Source organism: Diaphorina citri, unplaced genomic scaffold, assembly GCF_000475195.1.
Source record: "Diaphorina citri unplaced genomic scaffold, Diaci psyllid genome assembly version 1.1 scaffold396, whole genome shotgun sequence".
Taxonomy (NCBI): Eukaryota; Metazoa; Arthropoda; class Insecta; order Hemiptera; family Psyllidae; genus Diaphorina; species Diaphorina citri.
In genome coordinates, this window is record NW_007377831.1 from 107,681 (window position 1) to 121,046 (window position 13,366).

Below are 13,366 nucleotides of genomic sequence, written 5' to 3' on the forward strand. Positions count from 1 at the left end.
AAATCCATACTATCCTAGAGTGATTAGACTGATCAGGAACCTACTATGTTGACACTGTCTTCACGAGGCTGAGTTCTGAGTGCACCCCAAAGTCCCAGCACAATGTAGGCACCTTGTATAGATACCTATTGTCAGATAAATTAAAAGCCTTCTACCAAATTAGATAAACACAGCCTTCTACCAAATTAGATAAACTTCTCAACTTAGATAAACACAGGTACGACTAACGCTGCCAACGCATCGTTCCAAAGGGTTAAAAGACCACGTTATCTACAGAGCACAGCCCTTCATAGAAACAAAAGAAGAAAAGTTCCTGTTATATTTTTTATTGTATTGCTTAATCCGATGGGTGTTTTATTTTAATTTAAAGAAAATAACTCTTGTTCTCCTTATTCTTCTTCTTCTTCTCCTTATTCTTTCTCTTCTTCTCTTTCTTCTTATTCTTCTTCTCCCTCTTCTTCGTTCTCCTGGCGTTGCCACGGCCAAGTGGTTCACCGCTTGAAGAAAATGACTATTCTTGGCTTATCGCTTTATTTCTATCACTTATCTTTTTTTTACTCCTTTTAGGCAAAATATTTCGTTTAATCCTAATTAAACGCAAGCTCTAAAATGGTAATGTTTTTTTAGGCGCCCCGACGCAACAATTCGTCTCATTTTACATACGCCTAGGACTGGGACTTTCTTTACAGCTTCTTTAGGGCGATAAAGAGAGGCTTTCATGATGTCCTGCTGGCGAATGTCTCGTAATAAGGATACTGAAATTGAGGAGCTGGCTTAAATTTTAGCGAAATGGCATAGTGAAAAAAGTTCTTAACCTTCAAAAAAGCAGAAGCAGGAGAAGAAAAAAAAGTGGCATTTGAGTTGTTTTTAGTCAGCAAGCAAGACAAATGATTATTTTTTCACTTCTCATTTTATTACGTTTTCCTTCACACCCTTCTTAGCTTCCCCTCTAAGGCTCCAATGGGTCTGTGCAGGCAATTCAGTCAATTTATATTCATTCTAGTGTCTTTATTACATCATCCTGACTGAAAAACCACTTTAAATAAAACAAAATAAAGCAGGAGGAACGGGAATGAGCGTGGAGAAAAAAGCATTTCCTCGGAGAAACTATATTATTAGGGGTGGAAGTGATTTTTTTTTTTAGTCAAGAGTTTTATTGACAACCAGATGGCAACTCTCCTCGTCAAAAGCCGCACTCAGATTTCGTTCTATATTTCTTTCGAAAGCCATTTCGTACGACCATAAAAAACAATTGCTCTTTCATAACTCACAGGAGAGGAAAATATTTCTTACTAAATATTTTCTTCGGAGCTTCCAGTAATAGAAAAGTCTGTGTGTAGTTCGCCATCTAGTTTCCCCTATCTAATACAAAATGTATCACCTGTGTTATGCTTTTATGACCTGCCTAGGGTGGTATACCTATCGGTCAACACTCATCTGAAATTGTCATCTTCACTAACAAATTGAGAATGGGAGTTTTGTCATCTCCACTAACAAATTGAGAATGGGAGTTTTGTTATCTCCACTAATAAACTGAGAATGGGAGTTTTGTCATCTCCACTAACAAACTGAGAATGGGAGTTTTGTCATCTCCACTAACAAACTGTTTTAAAATGACCTGCCTAGGGTGGTATACCTATCGGTCAACACTCATCTGAAATTGTCATCTTCACGAACAAATTGAGAATGGGAGTTTTGTCATCTCCACTCACAAACTGAGAATGGGAGTTTTGTCATCTCCACTAACAAACTGAGAATGGGAGTTTTGTCATCTCCACTAACAAACTGAGAATGGGAGTTTTGTCATCTCCACTAACAAACTGAGAATGGGAGTTTTGTCATCTCAACTAACAAACTGAGAATGGGAGTTTTGTCATCTCCACTAACAAACTGAGAATGGGAGTTTTGTCATCTCCACTAACAAAATGAGAATGGGAGTTTTGTCATCTCCACTAATAAACTGAGAATGGGAGTTTTGTCATCTCCACTAACTGAAATAAAAAACTTTTAAAAGCAATGCCAGAAAAGAGGATTTTGAAGAACAGCATTTCCTCGGCACGTTAATACAATCTGGAGGGGAAAGAAAGGTAAGCTGGAGGGGGGAGGAAGGTAAGTCGAGGGGAAGGTAAAGTAAGATGTCTTAATTACTAGCAAGCATTCTATTCCGTCGTTTTTAGAACGTTCCCCTCTGGGTTCTGGAGCGAGTTTTACAGTTTTTTGCATGTAGGGAGGGAGTGACTTCAAGGTTGAAGCAAAATCAATACGGGGATGCATGAACTGGCCACAGGCTGTGTTCGGAAAATCAATGAGACTCGCTTATTAAAAGGGCCTAATAGGTATTTTTACAGGTAGGTATAATTTCACAGGTGGGTACCTAGTACCTACAACTAAGAAACCCTATCTGGCTTTCTCCTATCCTGTCTTTCTCCTCTCTCCGAGACCATAAGATCTTAACAGTTACAGTTTCCTCCATCAAACTTCTTAAAAAAGTATTTTCTCATCAGATTTTGTGCGCAAAGAGGCTTCCAAGGGGCCCACACTGCCCGCAGAGGCAGTAGGGGCTCTTTATCCAATTGAGTTCCACAGACTTTGTCCTACAGGTATGTAGATGCAATGAGTTTCAGACCAACCAGCCTCCACTGCAACATTTCTTTCTTCAAAGGAGTTTCATGATTGTTTCAACGGAAACACAGAAACACTTCTCTCTCCCTCCCTTGGATTTTCCTCTCTCTCCCTCTTTCTCTCTCTCTCTTTCTCCCTCTCTCTCTCTCTCTCTCTCTCTCTCTTTCTCTCTCTCTCTTCCTCTTCTAAGATTTCTCTCCAACATGATGATTCATGTGAGAAAACTTCCTGTGAGAAGAAAACACTGGGAGAAATTATGGAATAGAATGAGTGAGAGAGAGAGAGAGAGAGAGAGAGAGAGAGGGAGAGAGACAGACAGAATGAGAGGGAGGAAGAATGGGAGAGAGAGAGAGAGAGAGAGAGAGAGAGGAAGAATGAGAAGAGCAAAATGGAAGAGAAAGTAGAGAGAAAGAAAACAGAGGAGAAGATGGGGGGGGGGAATTCCAAGTAAATCAGAGTAAAATCAGGAATCCTAATTTTAGGTTTTTAGGTTAGTTGGTAGGTACCTAGCAAGGGAGATTGGGATTTTTATAATGAGGGGACATATTTTTTTTTTATTTGTATTTATTGAAGTGTTCTAACATTGAATTAGAATGTTATATACACGATGTTAGCTAAGTATTTTCTAGAGGTAGAATTGAACATAGGTACTAGGTATGTCTTCACTTTACTTTTGTCTTGGACTATTTGAGATTGTATATAAATGCCATCAGGTCCATCAGGAGATGTGCGAAACATGTCAACCATTGTATAATTTGTAATCTTTGTATAGTAACCCTATGTAGGTATCTATTATAAATATACAATCTCAAATAGGTAGTCCAAGTCAAGTGAAGACATAGTATATTCAATTCTCAATATTCTACCTCTAGTTATAATGCTACTTGACAAAGTATCCCGTTTGGAAAATATTGTAAGTATTTTCTGTTATGTGAGTAAATGATTTTTCATAGATTCGTTCTTGTGAAGTTTCAGTCTTGCAAGTTTCTGTTTTATAAAGTGCACCATTATTATCCAAGTACCATAAGAAATACGCTGATCGTTTGTACCTAATAAGAAACTGCCATAAATTAGCATTTACCATCGTCTTCTTAGTTTCAGTCCCTCCTTAGTTTCAGTCCCTCCTTAGTTTCAGAAAATTTCAAATATAAAATTAAGGTGCAAAGTTTTTATCTGCTAAGTACCCAAGGTAAGTGTATAAATATATTCTCAAGTTTTCCTTTACTGAAGAACAGAGCGAGCAAAGAGGAGTTCATACATACAAACATAGCTATGCGCTTGATGTTTCGGATAAACTGCAGAAAAAAATGGCAAATTTGATCTACTTTTTAAAGCTACTAAATTTGTCTTTTTTTTTTCGCAGTCAAGAAGAAGAAAATCTCACCGAAGGGTCTCTGTTCATTGTTGACACAATTTTTTTCTTCGTGAACAGACAGACAAAAAAGTTCTACAATTTTTTTTCCTCCTCGACAAATTTTAACAGGAACCAGAAGACAGAACTTGCGAGAGAGAAAAAAAAGAACTTTTCTCATTTTTCTTATTCTCTTTTCTACTTCCTTCAGCCTTCTCCTCTTTCACCTTATCATCTCCTCCCTTCACTCCTCTCTTGTCTGCCTTACTTTTTTCTTAAGTTTATCTTTACTTTAAAGTTAAAATAATATTGTTATTCTTTATTGAAATATTACTTTATTATAATGTAGAAAATACACAAAATTACAAAACTGCCATACAAAATAATAAGTTACACAAAGAAAAGTTCGACTTTTTCTTTTTAAAATTGTAACATTTTTGTTTATTTTTGGCTTGTCAGAAGCTCAGAAGTCTATCTTTGTCTCCTATAAGGTCCTCTCAAACTTTTCTGCCTTATTCAGCAGAATTTTAACCAGATCCTCAATTGTCCTCACGAGGCTGAGTGCACGTCAAAATAACAGCACGTGGTGGCTTAAACGGTCATCTGTCCAGATACCAACCACACACAACGTTGCTTAACGCACTGATTCGTCGGGAGTTGGTGTATTCAGCCGGAACTTTCGACTTAAACTTGATTACTCCTTGGCTAGAAAACTTAGATTGATTACAGGAAGTAAAGGATAGATTAGAGGGCGTGGATATTATGATTAGAGATCGTAGAGATTAGGTTTAGAGAACAGTACCTATACGAGTGGATTAAAGTTAGGTAGTTAGGGAAGGCTACCTCCTTAAGTCCTTACGTATTACTTGTACCTAGGTAGGTACATACATACTTACATAGGTATTGTGAAAAGTCTAACAACTGTCACTTCCACGCAACTCTCCTCTTTGATATTTATCTTAAATAGAAAAGGAAAACGAGAGGAGAGAGAGAGAGAGAGACAACCCCCAAAGAAATTTCCAATGAAGTTATCGATAGGTATGTAATTATAAAGTAGATAGGTAGATTAAACTCATTCATTTTAAGAAGAAGAAGAAGTGAAGAAGAAGAAGAAGAGGAGGAGGAGGAGGAGGAAACGTTTTTCTTCCCCTGATTTCCGCATTTTTTCTCCTCTTCCATTCCTCTTCTTCTTCTCCTTTTTTTATGTACACAGATGTAAGGTTCATCCTCTTTCTCTCCCTCCTCTTCCTCTCTTCTTTCTCCATATTCAATGTTATGATTAAAAAAATTGCACAACCTCTTCCATCCCTCTCGGAACGGCTGCTTTCCTCCTACATATCCTGTCTGGCCTCTCTCTTTGCCTTCGAGACGATAAGAGCATTTACAGTTCCCTCTAAAAAAAATGAACGGAGTAATATGGAGGCCGGAATTCCAAGTCTCAGTAGTGACACAAAAATTCGGTCTTTCGGGACGATAAGACCTTAGCAGTTACAGCTCCCTCTATCAAACCTCGAAGGGGGAAAAACTCTGGACTCGAGTATTGAGCAGGATAACTCTGGACTCGAGTATTGAGCAGGATAACTCTGGACTCGAGTATTGAGCAGGAAAACGTCCTGGGATCCCTCTGTGTAAACAGAGTGAAGTCCCATGTTTACTATTCATTTGCAAGTGCATGGGGTGATGGGGTCCTCCCTTATCCCTGGGATTTATAGTTTTCAAGCATCATGGTCTGCAGTATGAAAAAAAGTAATACTTCCCCCCATTAAGAAAGAAAGTAATACTTCCCGAGTATGATTACTTTGAGTACTATTACTTTGAAAGTAATATGTAGTTTCATGAGAGTAATGAGTTTTAGTATGGTATTTTTTATCTACCTACATAATTAAGTGTGTCTACCTCTCACATATTTTGACTTGATTACCAACCATTCACAACGGTGCTTAACTTTAGTGATCAATAGGATTGGTACATTCCCTTGGGTTGAATTCCTAGGAAAATGATACTTCTTATTTTTGAGACGTTGTCTGATGAATCTACACGTAAGTTATTATGGGCCCCATGTCAGATCTCACAAAAAATCAAAGACTCTTCAGTTTTTGACAGAAACTATTAAACGGAAAGAGCCTTACAAGTCTTAAACCAATTACACAAACATATTAAATTCCATATTTTGATTACAAAGAAATAATTACCCATATCGAAATCTCGCCCCCTTCCGGAACTCACTAGGAGGGATTGTCCTAACCATTAAACCTAACGTCTGAAGCGAAGGAAGCAGAGATTAGGAAGTAAGGGACTGGCAAAAATTAATTTCCGAAAAGATCAAAAGTTTTTTTTTTTTTGGGGGGGACATTACAAAGAAATAATTACCCATATCAAAATCTCGCCCCCTTCCGGAACTCACTAGGAGGGATTGTCCCAACCCTTAAACCTAACGTTAGAAGCGAAGGAAGCAGAGATTAGGAAGTAAGGGACTGGCAAAAATTAATTTCCGAAAAGATCAAAAGTTTTTTTTTTTTTTTGGGGGGAAAGAAGATAGGAGTATCAGAGAAAATTAATAGGAAAATTTTCTCAGTCGGAAAATCTTGTTAAATTCAAAACCCACTAGATTGAAAAAGGAAAACCAATTGAATTGGAAAATGAGCACGATATGTGCCATGGTGAGCGGAGGAGGATGAAATAACCTGTCGAAACCTGTCCATCAGGAAAACGTTTGATTGGAAATCGTTGTTGTTTGTTGGGTTAGGTAAAACGAAGAAGGAGGAGAAAGAATAAGACTAACCAAGAAGAAGACGACGAATTGGACGAAAAAGGAGAAAGAAGAGGAAGAAGAAGGAAGAAGACTGAAATTCTGCGAATGAAACCTGAAAAAAAAAAAGAAGAAAGAGAACAAGAAGAAGAAGGAGAAGAAGAAGAGCAAGAGGTAGAGGAAGAAGAAAGAGAAGAGGAAGAAGACGACGAAAACGAAGGAGGAGGAGGAGGAGGAGGAGGAGGAGTCAAAACCTAATCAAGTGTAGAAAATTCCTTTATCTGAGTGACGAATTGATTGCAGATTTTCACCCACAGAACATCGAAAATGCACAGCATGTCCACTTGCCCCGGGCGAGAATCGAACTCGCGACCTTGCTCTTACAAGGTAGGTGCGTTAGCTTCCAAGCTAGCTATTAGGCTGACGATAACAACTCTAATAAGCCTTTACTCGTATGTTTAGCCAAAAAGCCATGAAACTCTATTGCGTGGAGGTGCTTTTTATGTACACAGATGTAAGGTTCATCCTCTCTCTTCCTTCCCCTTCTCTCTCTCTCCCCCCTCTTCCTCTCTTCTTTCTCCATATTCAATGTTATGATTAAAAAAATTGCACAACCTCTTCTATCCTTCTCGGAACGGCTGCTTTCCTCCTACATATCCTCTCTTTGCCTTCGAGACGATAAGAGCATTTACAGTTCCCTCTAAAACAAGCAGGGTCCGTCCCTCCGGGTATTTTTTTTAGTGATTAGAGAAAATCAGTACCTATGTACCTACCTAATTTGTTTAATATTCAGTTTATTATTATTCTTGATTTGATTTTTTGATTTTACTTTTATGTAATGATTTAAAATCAAGACTAGAGCCCGTTCTCCCTTTATTCCCAATATAATGTTCAAGTCACCCATCCATTTATTGGCCTTCCTCGGCGTAGCTTAACATAGTTGTGTGAGAAAATGTGAAAAAAATCCCGCAAAAACCAGTTTTTTTGATTTTTTGGCTTTATGGTTTTCTGGACAAAATTTGCACCACCATTTTCGTGATCCTGGTAAAAGACCTTTAATTTGATATATAGGTCGACCAGGTTTGGATAAGTCCTTCTATGGGGACAGACTGACTGACGGACAGACTGACAGACAGACAGACAGACACCGAAGCGAATACAATAGTCCGTCCACTATACCTTTTATTTTTATTATTAGTAATAATAAAGGAAGGACGGACTAAAAATGAACGGAGTAATATGGAGGCCGGAATTCCAAGTCTCAGTAGTGTCACAAAAATTCGGTCTTTCGGGACGATAAGACCTCAGCAGTTACAGCTCCCTCTATCAAACCTCGAAGGGGGAATAACTCTGGACTCGAGTATTGAGCAGGATAACGTCCTGGGATCCCTCTGTGTAAACAGAGTGAAGTCCCATGTTTACTATTCATTTGCAAGTGCATGGGGTGATGGGGTCCTCCCTTATCCCTGGGATTTATAGTTTTCAAGCATCATGGTCTGCAGTACGAAAAAAAAAGTAATACTTTCCCCCATTAAGAAAGAAAGTAATACTTCCCGAGTATGATTACTTTGAGTACTATTGCTTTGAAAGTAATATGTAGTTTCATGAGAGTAATGAGTTTTAGTATGGTATTTTTTATCTACCTACATAATTAAGTATGTCAACCTCTCACATGTTTTGACTTGATTACCAACCATTCACAACGGTGCTTAACTTTAGTGATCAATAGGGTTGGTACATTCCCTTGGGTATTCCTAGGAAAACGATACTTCTTATTTTTAAGGATTTGTCTGATAAATTTACTCCCAAGAGTCCCAAGTTACCTATTATGGGTCCCATGTCAGATCTCACAAAAATTCAAAGACTCTTCAGTTTTTGACAGAAACTATTAAACGGAAAGAGCCTTACAAGTCTTAAACCAATTACACAAACATATTAAATTCCAGCTGATGCAATATGCACACAAATCTCCACATTCTCACAACAAGACAAGAACGGTTTCAAATTTCAACACTCTAATTATCTAAGGTCTACTAAACGCTATTTCTACTAAACTATTCGACCTGACCAGTGCGTCCACACGTGACTGACATCAACCTGACCACTGGACAGGCAGTCCCTGTCCCTGACAGACAGTATGACGACCAATAGAAGAATTTACGCCGGTACTAGTTAGCATGTCTCGGCATAGCATGACTTCAGTGATGTAAGACACCAGAATGCTATATGATTATATCAACCTGCAGCCCCAGGCTACTTCTCTTCCACTACTTACTTATTCTTCTAAAGAACTATACTCTAGCTAAGGATTCCTTAGCAAGGAACTAAACAGCTTGAAATCTCTTTCGCACGCTGGAATCTTCAAGTACCTACTCTCTATCGAGACCCATCGCTTTCTGAGAGTAAATTTTGCCAAGTCATGACTTTTAAGAGAGAAGAGTTTTGGCCTCTGAATGGGATATTTGCTTGAAGCATTAAGAGAGTATTTGAAGAGAAAGAGTTTGATTAATATTTTATTGATTTGAGATTTGCTAAAAAATAATCTCCACCATCAACATTGGGAGAGTTCAAATGGGACAGCCAATCAAACTCAGCAAAGATATTATCAATGATAGAGTAAGGAGCTTTGCGAAAGTTGAACCCAACAAAATCCTCATCAACAATTTCGTCAATGTGGGGATTGGAAATGACAACAGAAAGAGGAGGGTGGTGACCATCAACTGGCAAATAAGAGTCGCCACGTTCTACAACACAGGTGTCAGGTGATAAACTTGAAAGAATGAGATCCAAAACTCTCCCACCATCATTTTGGACAAAGTTCAATTGCTTTAAGTCAAGAAAGGCAATTTGATCTAAGAAAGCACAACTACGTGGAGTCGAACTGGTAGGAAATGTATCGACAGACCAAGATATCTCAGGTAAGTTGTAGTCACCTAGCAACACAAAGGTATCACTCGGATAAATACTTCGCAAGCGCTCAACTTCATCGAAATGACAAGAGAAGAACTCAGGAGGTGAGGAAGGGGGGATGTAAACAACTCCAAAGACGAAATTTCCCGTCCCACCGCCACCACCAGAAGTGACCCGGACGAAGACTTGTTCATACCCATTAGAAGAGTGAGATAAAGGAGAAGACAAGTAACGATCACTCACAGCCAGAAGTACCCCAGAGATGTGCGAACCGCAAAATGCAAAATGGAAAATGCAAAATGCAAAATGTAAAATGTACATTTACATTTTACATTTCAAATTGATAACGATCACTCACAGCCAGAAGTACCCCACCGCCACTTTTCTTCGAAGTTCTACGTAGGTTCCTGTCACATCTGAAAACAGAGAACTTTATGAACCCAAGCTCTGAGGAGAAAAAAGATGAATTAAGATTGGTTTCAGTAAATGCAAAAAGGTCAAAGTCTTCTAGAGGTAAAGTGGAACGAGTTAGGCTAAGTTTGGTTCGAAGGCCGCGTACATTCTGATAGAAAATTGATAGGCCTCGAGGATCTCTGTTATCAGAAGTTCGAGGATGAGACGAAGAAGGACAAGAAGAAGGACGAGAAGAAGAAGAAGAAGAAGAAGAAGAAGAAGAAGAAGAGGAGGAGTAAGAAGAAACAGACTGAGGATTTAGAACAGTTATCAAGTTCCTAGTCTGTGTGCCTTTGTTGTAAAATTTGATTTATTATGAGGTCTCGCAGCTGGAACAACAGAAGATATTTTGTTACCTACAACTTTAACACTAGAATTAGTAGAGGTTTTACTTTTACAATTCCGTTTAGCAGTAGAGAGGATATTGACATTTTGAGAATCAAGTAAAAGACTATCATCTAGACTAGAAATATCAAGAATGTCTGAAGAATTATCAGAATCAATATTAGGTACACATGATACAGTAGGTACAACAGGTGCTGATGGCACAGTAGGTACCGAGGGTTTAAAAGAATTACATACAACACGAGTATCAGTAAAAGTAGAGTTAGGTGAGACTACATGAGTATCAGTAAAAGTAGAGTTTGGCGAAACAAAAGGCATGGCAGACATTAAGGGGGCTGGAGTTGGACTCTTAGGTTCAAAATTTAAAAGAAAAGAAACCAATTTTTTTGAAAGTGAGAATTTTCCATACTTGTTGAAATGTAGGCCATGTCTTGTAAAATGTCGTCGAAATAGAAATTTATTTATGTCAAAGCTGAGAATGTTGCATCTGCTGGCTTGCGATTGAATCCCACAGTTGGTGTTATAAATGTTAGATGATAAATGGGCAAGTCGATCATAACGGTAGGGTATTGTACAAACGATCACATTCGTCTTGCTAGATAACTCAACCAGTGGATTGAAACTTCAAAGACACAGCCGAAAATGGACATAAAATCAACGAGATTGTCCCTCTCCCACTTCTTCCTATAATGTCTGATTACTCCCTCCCTATCTCTCTCTCTCTCTCTCTCTCGCCCACTTTCAAGAGATGTACGTAATTATCACTGAAACCTTTTTAGATCTATTGTGAGTATTTGTGAGACTGTGACCAAAGATATAGGTACATGGTACATATACAATCTCTTAACTCTTTGCTGATGCAATATGCACACAAATCTCCACATTCTCACAACAAGACAAGAACGCTTTCAAATTTCAACACTCTAATTATCTAAGGTCTACTAAACGCTATTCCTACTAAACTATTCGACCTGACCAGTGCGTCCACACCTGACTGACATCAACCTGACCACTGGACAGGCAGTCCCTGTCCCTGACAGACAGTATGACGACCAGTGGCGTAGCGTGGTCTAACTCCAAGTGTAGGGCGGACACTAATTTCTATCACAATATCTATCTAATAAGAATACAATAATTACTAAACGCTATTCCTACTAAACTATTCGACCTGACCAGTGCGTCCACACCTGACTGACATCAACCTGACCACTGGACAGGCAGTCCCTGTCCCTGACAGACAGTATGACGACCAATAGAAGAATTTACGCCGGTACTATTGGGAGAAATAAATAAATTACATCTCACAAGGAGGGTAGAAAAAAAAGACAGGACAAAGCATATCGAAATAAATTTCGAGACTCCCAAAGGTGACCTACACGAAAATTTGTAATTTATGAATAAATTCCGACTGCTCTTGTACAGGGTACCGAAAAAACCTTGAAACTCTGTTTCGAGTTAATTATAGGCCAGGCGGCGTTTCGAATTCTTGACATTTGCGCGTCACGCTCGAAGAGATCCTTTGATGATTAATGATTAAGCCAGCGCCGCGACAGGACAAAGCATATCGAAATAAATTTCGAGACTCCCAAAGGTGACCTACCTACACGAAAATTTGTAATTTATGAATAAATTCCGACTGCTCTTGTACAGGGTACCGAAAAAACCTTGAAACTCTATTTCGAGTTAATATAGGCCAGGCGGCGTTTCGAATTCTTGACATTTGCGCGTCACGCTCGAAGAGATCCTTTGATGATTAATGATTAAGCCAGCGCCGCCCGCCAGTCGTGATAGAATATTGAATGCACCAGTTTTCAATGGATCACTGATGTTAAGCAACGTGGTTAGTATCCAGATGGGTGACCATCTGGCTGATCGATGCTGCTGGTTTTTCCCGCTCCCACTCAGGCTGACTGAGGAGGCCTTATGACCGAATGGAGGGTGAACCCCTCAATATAGTTATACAGTGATCACCTATTAAAATATTATTTGGAAAACAGTGAAATATTATTTGGAAAACAACAATGAAATATAGAATCAAGACAGAAGCAAGAATTTTAATGAAATAAATACCTAATTCAAACCGTTCCTGAAAAGTACCATTGGGGGTACTTATATAGGAACAAAAGGAAGATATTTTTATAGTTACATTAAAATAAACCCCTGATGTTAAGCAACGTGGTTAGTATCCAGATGGGTGACCATCTGGCTGATCGATGCTGCTGGTTTTTCGCGCTCCCACTCAGGTTGACTGAGGAGGCCTTATGACCGAATGGAGGGTGAACCCCCCGTGACCAAAAACCTCAATATAGTTATACAAATATACAGTGATCACCTCCGTCAAACAAGAAAATAGCTTAGATTTCCCTGACTGTCAAACACAGACTGGGAAATAGAATTTTTTAAACCGTTAAAAATAGCTAAGCTTTGAGGAGTAAAAATGACTTACGCCCCCTACGACCACATGAAACACCCTGTCTATGACGGCGTAAATAAACCGAAGCTAAGCTTTGAGGAGTAAAAATGACTTACGCCCCCTACGACTACATGAAACACCCTGTCTATGACGGCGTAAATAAACCGAGTTCAATACTCCATGTCGGAACATTTTATACGAAATAACAACAGAGGAGAAGGTTTTTTCCTGTGAAAAATGTTGCATGGAAAAATAGTTTTATCACCAGGATATCGAAGCAAAGGTGTCATTAGTTACAATGACGTTTGGTCATCTGGAATCCCTTCGGATGGCTTCTGTGCAGACCACAGAGGTGTCCCTGGGTCCCAAATACATTCTATTTCATTAAATTGTGCTCAAATAATAACGTTAATGATAGAATGGTTTAAATAACATATCACCGAGGTGTGGTATAGGTATAGGGTGCTCTTAACATGAAAGGGTTTGAATTCGTAATCTGGAAGGAAAATATAAAATTAGAGGA